Raw genomic sequence first — 12,659 nt, forward strand, 5'->3', positions numbered from 1 at the left:
AGGAAGAACAATGTCCTGGCCCCAAAATAATCCTTTCTTTTCTTTTGTTAGTAATTCCCTGACCCCACTCCTCTTCCTATAAAAAAACTTCCATTCTATATAATTCTTGGGATGCTGCCCAATTCATGAATCACCTCATAAAGTCAATTAGATCTTCACATTTACTCAGTTAAATTTTGTTTTTTAACAGTTCAAACAAGAAAAAAAAATCTCTTTTATTTTTATTTTTTCTCTTTTTTTAAATTATGAAAGTATGATAATACATTTATAGGTGAGTTGGAAAATATAGAACAAAGTTACATATAGTTCTACCATATATTACAATTATTTTGAAGTAGATAAATTAAGATTTTTAGTTGGAGTTTCAATATTATACTCTCAAAAGTTAATGGAATGGATATATAGAAAAGTAGAAGGATATAGTAGACCTGAAAAGCACTGTAAACCAATTAATTCAACACAGTTAAGATTTATACCATTTTCACACCAGAGTAGGATACAAATTCTATTTAAATTCCCATAGACTATAAACTAGGAGACACTGGAACATATCCAAGGAAGTAAAACTAGGTGGTCTAAAGGTATTGAAATCATAGAGTCTGTTCTCCTATCACTGTGGAATTATGTTAGAAATCAGTATCAAAAGATATTTGAAAATAACCTATATATTTTCAAGTGCAATGTGACATTTACCAAGAGAGATCTTTGACTTAGCCATTGAAAGCATCAATAAAGTTAAAAGACTGAAAAAACACAGAGGGTGACTGCAGAGAAGAAAGCATTTAAATGAGAAATTAGCATCAAAGATACTTTAAAAAAAACCCATGTATTTGGAAATTAAATGTCCACTTTTAAATGATGGGTGTATCTAAGAAGCCATAACAAGGAAAATTAGATCTGAGAATATAAAGAAATACTATTCATAAAAAAGGAAATTAACATATGATACACTAATATTAACTCTCTTATTTTTCTTAATACATAACATCGTCAATCTTTGAGGTGTCACTTTTCCCATAGAGAAAGTAGTTCTGCACCATATTTATAATAAAGTAAGGCATCTGGACCAGCATTAGAATGAAGTTTACTGTAGGTCTCAGTGGCTCTTTTTGACACTGGTAAGCAAAGCAAGTTAAAAAAAAAAAAGCCAACATGTATGAATGAATGTTCTTAAATTTAAGACATTACGAAAGAATGTCTTCAGGCCAAATTCAATTTTGTTTCCTATAATTAGAGAAACTCTCCATTCTCTGATAATTAATGATTAATTTCTATCAAAATTAGAATTTTGATGCCCGGGGAGAGAATGAAGCTTCCTGGTCCACTCAAGTCTAAATACCAGCTTGCTTTTCACCAAGTAAGTGGAAGATGAGAGAGAAAAAGAAAGTGGGAGAGACAGAGAGAGAGAAAGAAGAATCACGACTCTCACTTTAAATCAAAAGCTAGAAATGATTAATCCTAGTGAGAAAGGCATGTCAAAAGCTGAGATAAGCTGAAAGCTAGACTTCTTGCACCAAACTGCTACCAAGTTGTGAATGCAAAAAAAAAAAAAAAAAAAAGAAAAGTTCTTGAAGGAAATTAAAAGTGCTACTTTAGTGAACACACAATTGATAAGAAAGCAAAACAGCATTATTGCTGATAGGGAGAAAGTTTGAGTGGTCTAGAGATAAGATCAAACCAGCCACAACATTCCCTTAAGCCAGAGCCTAATCCAGAGTCTAAAAACCTTGCTTATTTTAACTTACATGCAGAGCACATCATGCGAAATGCAGGGCTGGATGAAGCACAAACTAGAATCAAGATTAACAAGAGAAATATCAATAATCTCAGACATGCAGATGGTGCCACCCTTATGACAGAAAGCAAAGAGGAACTCTTGCCTCTTGATGAAAGTGAAAGAGGAGAGTGAAAAAGCTGGCTTAAAACTCAACATTCAAAAAACGAAGATCATGGCATCCAGTCCCATCACTTCATGGCAAATAGATGGGGAAGCAATGGAAACACTGACAGACTTTATTTTCTTGGGCTCCCAAATCACTGTAGATGGTGATTGCAGCCATGAAATTAAAAGACGCTTGTTCTTGGAAGAAAAGCTATGACCAACCTAGACAGCATATTAAAAAGCAGAGACATTACTTTGCTGACAAAGGTCCATCTAGTCAAAGCTACCGTTTTTCCAGTAGTCATATATAGATGTGACAGTTGAACCATAAAGAAAGCTGAGTGATGAATAATTGATGCTTTTGAACTGTGGTGTTGGAGAAGACTCTTGAGAGCCTCTTGGACTGCAAGGAGATCAAACCAGTCAATCCTAAAGGAAATCAGTCCTGAATATTCATTGGAAGGATGGGTGCTGAAGCTGGAACTCCAATGCTTTGGCCACCTGATGCAAAAAACTGACTCGTTGGAAAAGACCCCGATGCTGGGAAAGATTGAAAGTGAAAGTTGCTCAGTCATGTCTGAGTCTTTGCAACCCCATGGTCTATACAGACCATGGAATTCTCCAGGCCAAATACTGGAGTGGGTAGCCTTTGCCTTCTCCAGGGGATCTTCCCAACCCAGGTCTCCCGCATTGCAGGTGAATTCTTTACCAGCTGAGCCACAAGGGAAGCCCAAGAATACTGGAGTGGGTAGTGTATCCCTTCTCCAGTGGATCTTCCCGACCCAGGAATCGAACCGGGGTCTCCTGCATTGCAGGTGGATTCTTTACCAACTCATCTATCAGGGAAGACCTGGGAAAGATTGAAGGCAGGAAGAGAAGTGGATGACAGAGGATTAGATGATTGGATGGCATCACCAACTCAATGGACATGAGTGTGAGCAAGCTCCGGGAGTTGGTGATGGACAGGGAAGTCTGGCGTGCTGCAGTCCATGGGGTGGCAAAGAGTCAGACACAATTGAGCGACTGAACTGAACTGAACTGAATCCAGAGCAAGGCTGTAGCTCTTCAATTCTATGAAGGCTGAGGGAGGTGAGGAAGCTGCAGAAGAAGAAAAGTCTGAAGCTGGCAGAGGGTGGTCCATGAAGCTTAAGGAAAAAAGCTCTCCCCATAACATCAAAATGCAACGTGAAGCAGCAAGGGCTGATGTAGAAGCTGCAGCAAATTATCCAGAAGATGTAGCTAAGATCATTCATGAAGGTGGCTACACTAAACAACAGATATTCAGTGCAAATGAAACAGCCTTCTATTGGAAGAAGATGCCATCTAGGACTTCCATAGCTAGAGAGCAGAAGTTAGTGCCTGGCTTCAAAGCTTCAAAGGACAGGCTGACTCTCTTGTTAGGAGCTAATGCAGTTGGTGACTTCCAGTTGAAGCCAATGCTCACTTATGATTATGAAAATCCTAGAGCCCTTAAGAACCATGCTAAATCTACTCTGCCTTTGCTCTATAAATGGAACAATAAAGCCTGGATGACAGCACATCCATTTATATGGTTTACAGAATATTTTAAACCCACTATAGAGACTTACTGCTCAGAAAAAAAAGAAAAGATTCCTTTCAGAATATGACTACTCATCAACAAAACACCTGGTCACCCAAAAGCTCTGATGGAGATGGACAGGAAATTAATGTTGTTTTCATGCCAGTTAACACATCACCCATTCTGCAGCCCATGAACCAAGGTTTCATTCCACCTTTGAAGCCTTATCTTTAAAGAGATACATTTCATAAGGCTAAATAACTGCCATAGATAGTGATTCTTCTGATGGATTTGGACAAAGTAAATCCAAAACTCTCCAGAAATAATTCACTATTCTAGATGTCATTAAGAGCATTTGTGATTCATGGGAAAGTTAACGGGAGTTTGGAAGAAGTTGATTTCAACCTTCATGGATGACTTGGAGGAGTTCAAGACCTCAGTGGAGGAAGGAACTACATATGTGGTGGAAATGGCAAGAGAACTAGAATTAGAAGTGGAGCCTGAAGAGGTAACTAAACTTCTGTAATCCCATGATAAAACTTTAATGGATGATGAGTTGCTTCTTATGCATACACAAAGAAAGTGGTTTCTTTGAGGTGGAATCTACACCTCATGGAGATGCTGTGAAGATTGTTGAAATGACAACAAAGGATTTAGAATACTACATCAACTGATAAAGCAGCAGCAGGGTTTGAGAGAGTTGATTCAAATTTTTAAAGAAGTTCTACTGTGGATAAAATGCTATCTAATAGCATTGCATGCTACAAAGAAATCGTTTGTCAATCCACATGGCAAACTTCATTGTTGTTTTATTTTAAGAAATTGCCACAGCCACCCCAGCCTTCAGCAACTACCATCTTCATCAATCAGCAGCCATCAACAGCAAGGTAAGACCCTCCACCAGCAAAAGATTACAACTTTCTGAAGGCTCAGATAGTGGTTAGCATTTTTTTTTAGCAAGTAAGTATTTTTAAATTAAGATATGTATATTCTTAGACATAGAGCTATTGCACACATAATAGACTTCACTATAGCATAAACCTTAATATGCAGCACTGGGAAACAAAAAATTGTGTGATTCACTTTATTGTGGTATTTGCTTTACTGCAGTGGTCTGGAACCAAACCTGCAATATCTCAAAAATGTGCGTTTACAAAGCAAACAGAATAACTGGATTATTCTGCATGGTTTCAAAAAGTGAATACTGTTCCAATGGAGAGAAAATTTCCATTTTATGTTTCAGAGGATGCAGCCAAAAAGTCCATTTTACTTATATCATTTATTTATAATTGTAGAAAATTATGAAAAAAATTAAATGTATATTTTAGTATCAAAATATTTTATTTAGAAGGTAATGATTTAAATAGCAACTAGTTAATGAGCTAATTGGGTCATTTGTATATGTGTTTATCACTGCTTTGACTTTCAGCATCAAGTAACTTAGACCTAAGCAGAGTTACTTTTACAGTTAACCCTACATTATTTAAAGATATAAGTCCTAAAATATTTTTTGTTGTTGTTTACTCACTTAGTCATGTCCAACTCCTGTGACCCTATGGTCTGTAACCTGCCAGGCTCCTCTATCCATGGGATATACTTCAAGCAAGAATACTGGAGTGGGTTGCCATTCCCTTCTCCAGGGGATCTTCCTGACCCAGGGATAGAACTCAGATCTCCTGCATTGCAGTCAGATTCTTTACTGTCTGAGCCACCAGGGAAGCCCCACCCACTAACTACATAGTGGCTAAATTAAAATAAAAATGTAATAAAGTTTAAAATTTAGTTTTTCAGTCACAGCTGGCACATTGTAAGTGCCCCACTGCTCCATGTAGCTAGTGGCTACTGTATTACACAGAACAGACTAAACAGCATCTCTGTCATCATACAAGGTTCTGCGGAATAGTGTTATATCAAAGGCTGTGGTGGGTGTTACTTGACAAGCCACTAACCTTGTCAAGAAAACATTATGAGGCAATTAGGTTTTGCTTTAAATGTACTGGCTTGAATATAAAAAATAAAAAAGCAAAGTTTTCCAAATTCTTCCATGAACTTACATTTCATGCTCTTCTATATGTCAATATAGATGGCAAATATTTGCTTAAAATCAGAAAGTACAAATAACCGATAAACATACATTGTCAATGAAAAGCACAGAGAGATGGGATAGGGAGGGAGGTGGGAGGGGGGTTCAGGATGGGGAACACATGTAAACCCATGGCTGATTCATGTCAATGTATGGCAAAAACCACTACAATATTGTAAAGTAATTAGCCCCCAACTAAAATAAATAAATTTATTAAAAAAATAAAAATAAATATAAACCTAAAAAAAAAAAAAAAGAAAAAGAAAAGCACTGATGAGCCTTTCATACCTAACCAGTCTATGCAGGTATAAAATAGAGTCACATCTATTGCTGGTCTTTGGTTAGGAACAGATACAAACAGAACTTTCCTTTTCCAAATTGTATCAGTTAATCTTCAAACAAAAAGAAAATGATCAAAGAACACTTTCCTAGCTGTATTTACAGGAAAAGAACACTTTCCAAATTTACGAAGAAAAGTACCTCTGTCTCATTATGTAAAATCTCAAAATGTTACTCCTAAATTGGGCCGTTAATGTTTTTTACTCTTTATTTTAAATCTTTCCTCAAGGTTTGATATTCATTAGTAAAGTACTCAACACTGCTGAATTACTTTTAATGGAAGGTTGTTCTTGGCTCAAAAACCCATCTACTTCTACTTGCTACATAAATGAAACTGTAAGCATGAAAAATAAGTCCAATGAATACCATCCTTTCATACGTCAATGCAGCACAAACTAAGGTGTGTTTTGATCCATTGTGGCACAGAGTCAGGAAACTGATGACAGTAAAGATATAATCCTAAATCTCTCTGCTTGTTTAACTTACAGCTGAGATGATCTAATCTGAAGTGATGGAAGAAAGGGGAACCAGATTTCCCTTCTTGCTTGCAGGTTGCGACCAAAGTTTAAGGAGTTAATTTTTCAGACTATTCTACCCAAAGAGGAAACCCACTACCACTTTGTGTCTGAAATGTGAAATCATGGGTCAAGTTGTAGGCATCCTTTTTCCCTTCAGGCCCAAGTGTCTCTCAGTCATCCCTGGCAACTGCATTGATACTAGCGTTTCCAGACCTACCTCTCCCTAAGACTCACTATGCACTTAACAGGCTCCTCAGGGATCATGCCTGAAACAGCCTCCTATTTTGCCCAGTCCCCACCATTCTGCCTAGCACATCAGAGCTGCCATGGAAGATGGACAGGATTAGGGGTTCACACACACTTGGGCTTTCAAACTTCAGCTCTGCCATTTCCTAGCTGTGGGACCTAGAGTAGCAAGTCTCTTAACTTCCCTGAGCCCCAATTTCCAAGCGTTCACTTTATTTTCTTATTTTATGTGTTTTTTATCATTTTCACTTTACAGATGAGGAAAATAAAGCTCCATAAAGTGAATGATGTATAAGGTCTGTAAAAATTAATAAACAGAAACGTCAATTAAATAGTCAGGAGACCAGGAGGGAGTGCTCTCATGGCCTGTGACAACAGCAGAGCCCAGCGGGAAGAAGAGAGTTCTCTTCTTTCCCGGCAAGGACTCAACCAATCAACAAAAAGCTGTGGACTCTGTTTACCATAGCCTTCCCCACTTCCTCTTCCCCTCTGTAAAAGCATTCTTCCCTTGCCGTGCAGGGACTTCTAAGTGGCTTATCATGGTTTCAGATTCTGAATTGCAATTCTCTACTGATCCCAAAGAAATGAATATTTGCTGAAGAAACATCTGGCAGTCTATTTGTTTCAGGTCAACACTTTGCTGGTCCCTGCAGGGACCAGAGAAGACTCCCAACAGCTCCAGGACTGGTGAGCAAACGGCTGTGGTACCCACAGAGTGCACAGTTGTTCATTGCTTTACTCACCAACCATGGAGTTTGAAGGTGTGTCTTTCTCTGGGATCTGGGCTCACATCCTCTTTACATTTGACACTCTCCAGGAATTATTCGGGATCTATTTGAAGGTTTCATTTTTCAGGTAAAGGCCTTGTTCTGCATGCAAGTATTCATTTGGCACTTAGGTCTGATCTGGAGATCAGATTGCTTCAACCAAAGCTGGATGAAAATGCTTCTGGCCCAATTCCAGAAGGAAGCTGCTTCAAATAAAACTGTGCAGGTTCAGCCTTCAGCCTATTCCTTTGAAAGGGTTGTCTTTCAGAGAGTGGCTTTTAAAAACACCTTCAGTCCAGCTCCTCCAACACAAGATATTTCCTTAAGATTGGCTGCAATTAGCTTGCAAGCTGTTTGAATTGAGCCATTTGTACTATAAGCTGTTTAAGCTGTTTGAAAAATATTCTTTACTCTAGAGAAAAAACCTCTAGGAAATGGGTCCCAGTTATCTAAGTATTTTGAGGGCAATTCACTGGTGATCCCAAAAAAACCCATCTTTGCTGGAGAAACATCCGGCAGTCTATTTGTTTTAGGTCAACAGAAGGATATAGTCATTGAATATATTCAAGAATATAGCCATTGCATAAAATTAAAATCAACATATTTGTGTGAAAAAATACAAATTATTTGAATACATAAGGGCCCAAACTATAGTCTGTGAGCCAAAATTGGCAGCAGCCTGTTTTCATATGAGGTAAGAATGATTTTTACTTTTTAAAAAGGTTGTAAACAAACAGAGAATATACTATAGAGACTTTATGTAGTTTGTAAAGCCTAAAATATTTACTATCAGGTCCCTTTCAGAAAAATGTTTTTCAACCTTTGGAATATATTCAAGAAAAGTATTTCTTAAGACATGATTTTGATGAATCAATGAGTTTGGGTAATTTTTTTACATTGGTCATTCTATGGATTATTTTTGGATGAACTAATTTTTGGCAACTTGGCCACTAGATAAATTGACTATTTAGCCAAAAAATTTTTTAAGAATTTGTTTTTGATGAATTCACCTGGGGCTGGTCATGACTTCTTCCAAATGAAAGACTATGAATAAACAGACATATCACAATTTGAGAAAAACACAAGTAAGTGAAAGATTTCTTTCCCCCCAATGACTATGGAAGCCAGTGGAAAACAGAGTCCCATCAAAGAAGTCCTGTCTAGTCTCACCTGGGAAAGATCTTGATGGATCTGAAATTGTTAAAGGATTATAGTTTCCTGAGAACAAAAAGACAACAAATTCACCCTCCCTTTAAAAAATTTTAGCATTTGAATATAGAAACACTTTCTGAGTGGCTGCTTCCAGAAATATTTTTGGATTAAATGATCATTTTCAGTGTCAGAAAGTTTTTCTTTCTTTCTTTTTTTGATGGGAAGAGCAAAATATGATATTTTATTCAGATATTCTGAATGGAAGGAGTACGTTATCTGAATCTACGAGACTTCTCCAGTAGACAAATTCATACCACTGACTACTATATTAAAGGCCCTGGCAGATTTTAGGTTCAAGCTCTGGCAAAAAGGATATGCATTTTCTGACCCATCACTACAGGGTCAAAAAGAGTAGAGCAGGAGAATGTTTGGGCTATGTATTTGTGTGTATGTTGGGGGGGGCATTGGGAGATAGGTAGAAAATGAAATAAGATGGCTTGAAAAATAATTGACTCTTCTCTCAGATTCTCTCCTCTGAGCACCACATCCCTCACTATTCCCTGGCCAAAGTGCAAAGAGGATTGGTGCCCATTAGAGGATGACATAGGGTCTGCAAGTCAAATAACACATTCCATTCTTCCTTCTCAAGACATGGACATGGATTCTAAGGGCTTTAATAATTGTATTGTTTATGTGGGTTGATTTTATATATATATATCATAGATATATCTGAGGCTAACATATGTAAGCTGACATTATAATTGAACTTATATAGAATATATAACTTCTTATATATTATAGAATAAGTAAGGTCAGTCTTGGAAGAAAAGCTATGACCAACCTAGACAGCATATTAAAAAGCAGAGGCATTACTTTACTGACAAAGATCTGTCTAGTCAAAGCTATAGTTTCTCCAGTAGTCATGTATGGAGGTTAAGAGTTGGACCATAAAGAAAGTTGAACACTGAAGAATTGATGCTTTTGGACTGTGGTGTTGGAGAAAACTCTTGAGAGTCCCTTGGACTGCAAGGAGATCCAACCAGTCCATCCTACAGGAAAGCAGTCCTGAATATTCATTGGAAGGACTGATGCTGAAGCTGAAGCTCCAATCCTTTGGCCAGTTGATGCAAAGAACTGACTCACTGGAAAAGACCTTGATGCTGGGAAAGACTGACGGCGAGAGGAGAAGGGGACGACAGAGGATGAGATGGTTGGATGGCATCACCGACTCAATGGACATGAGTTTGAGCAAGCTCTGCGAATTGGTGATGAACAGGAAGCCTGGCGTGCTGCGGTCCATGAGGTCGCAAAGAGTCGGGCATGACTGAGCAACTGAACTGAACTGAAATTCTGTCTATATAACTGAACTTATATAGAATAGTCCAGTTGATTTTACATATTAGAATATGAAGACATAAAACAAAATGTTGAGTTTCAACTTTTTAAAATATGGGTCCTTTTAAAATTATCTGGTAGGTAATTACTTTTATCACATAGCTAAGAAAACTCAATCCCTGTTTTAGTTATATGTTAAGGCTTGCTTTCAAACACTGCTCATATACAACTAAAAAGGAACAAAACTCCAATGCTCCAACCCTCCTATATTTCGATGTTTTACAAAGGATGGAGTCCAAATGGGCAGGTTTCCAGCAAAGGCTTACTCCATCCATTTCATAGAAAACATCACTCTCTCAAAGGCCAGTCTGAACTTCTCTAATGTGTTTTTTTGATTATGCCAGTTTTCCACAAACACATCAAAAGAGGAAAAACATCTAACGGCACTTGGTATTTCCTCACCAGAATGGAAAAATAAGAAACGCACAATATTCATAACACTTTGAAAGTACAGACAATCCATCAACATGGTAAAAATCTTAGTCTGATGCCCCCTGTACCTTAAAGGGTAAGTAATCTATAATGAGAGATGCTGTGATGTCAAAGAATAAAAAGAAAACAGACAAATGTCAATGAAACAAGAACCCTATTGCTATGAAAATATGGTAGACCATCAATCACCAAAAATTTTCTTTGCAAGGTTTTTATCATCTTGAAAAGAGCATTGCTGTTATTGGCCTCTTCTGAACAGCGCAGAAATACTAAGCAAATAAGAAGGCACCTTTAGAATCTGATTAGAATTCTGTGGTCTGCCCCTCTTTCAAATGTAGAGAAGGTGACATATACTGTTGGTTGGTGAGTCACTGGGACATATCTGGAACCCAGCCTGGATGGCAGCTGCTAACACTAAAGACATTCATAGGCAGAATGAATGTCAAGGGCACACAGTTCTCCCTCATACATTTGTGGAAAATTCATTCCAGGAGAAATTCATAAATCAAACTAGAGACTATCCCAAGACCAGCACTGTGTGGTAAGATATAGAGTTTGCTCTGTTCCCCACTAATAAGCCCTTTAGGCCAAGCCTTCCAGCAGAAGATAGAGGGTTCTACAGGGGTGCATCCATTCCTCAAGAGAACACAATATTTGAAAGACTAGAATTTACAGCTCAGATGTGTTTTTATTGTTCATCTGCTGCCATACTTACTTGCAGACATCATTACTTTCATATTATCAAATATGTGATGATCAAAAATTTTGATCTACTATCAAACATTTCTTCTAGCTTGAAATGGTCTAAAAATTGTTTTATAAATTGAGGTTCATCACTCTTCAGTTAAAATAACTCCCTTGATGTAGCACTTCAAAGGAAGGAAACACATGCAACATTTCTACATCTCAGAGCAGAACCAACTTTTTTTTTCAATACAGACAGTGGCTCCAGAGGGCCTGGCCTGGGTACATATGTTCATGGTAAGGTTTTGCCTAATAGCCCATGTTTTATATGGCATTCCAATCTTCCTACTTTACAATCCACTCCCTCAGTCATTTTTTGAAGGTGACATCCTGTGTGCTTCTTCTGTCACTTTTATAGGACTAGTATTGAACCAGTTGTGGAAATAAAGAAACAAAAACCATCAAGTCCCAGTATATATTAAAAGAAAAAAAAAAAACCTTTTTATGTCTTTGTTGCTTATCAAATACTTAGGCTGCAGTCTAAGTATTGGTTGTGTAGATATGAAATCTGACTTCAAATTGGGCCTTCTTTTCCTTTTTCATCCTGTAAATCAGACCCCTTGGCTCTTAGTAGCTAAGTGGACAGATGGGTTATCACATGCTTGTTTCCCAGAAATCAGAAAGTGAGTTAACTGGATAAGACTAGCTCTTCTCTGAACTGAAGGAGACACAAGCTGAATGCACTTTGGATACTTCTGTCTTGGAGCTTTTGATTCTCTGAAGAAGAATTAAGTCAGTCCCCATGATAGCAAGGCACAGTGGAGAGTGTCAGCAGGAAAGTAGAGAGCAAGATGGGAGAGCTGGTCCAACCTGGATGGCAGGAAGGACTTTTGAGAGAAAGAATGACCTGGCTCCTAAATGGTGAAAAGGATGTGAGCAAACAAAGCACCGAGGGAAAAGACATGTTATCTGTGCAGAAAACAGGAACAAAGATACAGTGAAAAGAGTCCGATGGCACGTCCATGGAATGGGGAATTCACTATGGTTTTTGGTTTACTTGTCCATCTCCATCCACACTAGGCAGTAAGTTTTATGAGGGCAGGCGCAGTGCTGGACATGGAGAATGCAGCCTCAAGGAGCATACAGTTTCATAGGGAATCCACACAATGAACAAATAGCCCAAAGATAACTGTATTTTTGGCAAACTGCAAAAAGCCTGACAAAGTAAAAGGGCAGGGTGCCATGGGAACAGAACTCAAAATGGACCTGGGAGAGCACCATGCCAAGCTGTGACAACACAGTTGAAGAGTGTTTCAGGTTGAGGACATAAGTGTGCACACAAGCACTGCACTGGAAAAGAGCTTGGGGAATTCACAGAGGCCAGGTGGCCAGTGAGGCTGGAGGAGAATAGATAAGAAGGCATGTGGCACAAAATGAGATGTGAGGACTAGACAGGCACAAGAGCAGAATGCCTCACAGATTGTACAAAAGGACTGTGGATTTTCCTCTAAGAGCAGGGGGAAATCACTGAAATCACTCCTCCTTTTGAGCAGGAGATCATATTGATCATATTTCAACAAGTAATTTTGGAACAACTGGAAATCCATATGGTAACAAGTAC

At 38.1% G+C, this 12,659-nt stretch overlaps 1 protein-coding gene across 14 annotated transcripts in view; it reads right to left on the bottom strand.

Moving 5' to 3' along the window:
* Window positions 1–12,659, bottom strand: part of PASD1 (PAS domain containing repressor 1) — a 121,320-nt gene that overhangs the window by 23,651 nt on the left and 85,010 nt on the right. The gene's annotated exons all lie outside the window — the stretch shown is intronic.

This window comes from Giraffa tippelskirchi, chromosome X (genome assembly GCF_054371585.1).
Source record: "Giraffa tippelskirchi isolate mGirTip1 chromosome X, T2T-mGirTip1v1.2.pri, whole genome shotgun sequence".
Classification (NCBI taxonomy): domain Eukaryota; kingdom Metazoa; phylum Chordata; class Mammalia; order Artiodactyla; family Giraffidae; genus Giraffa; species Giraffa tippelskirchi.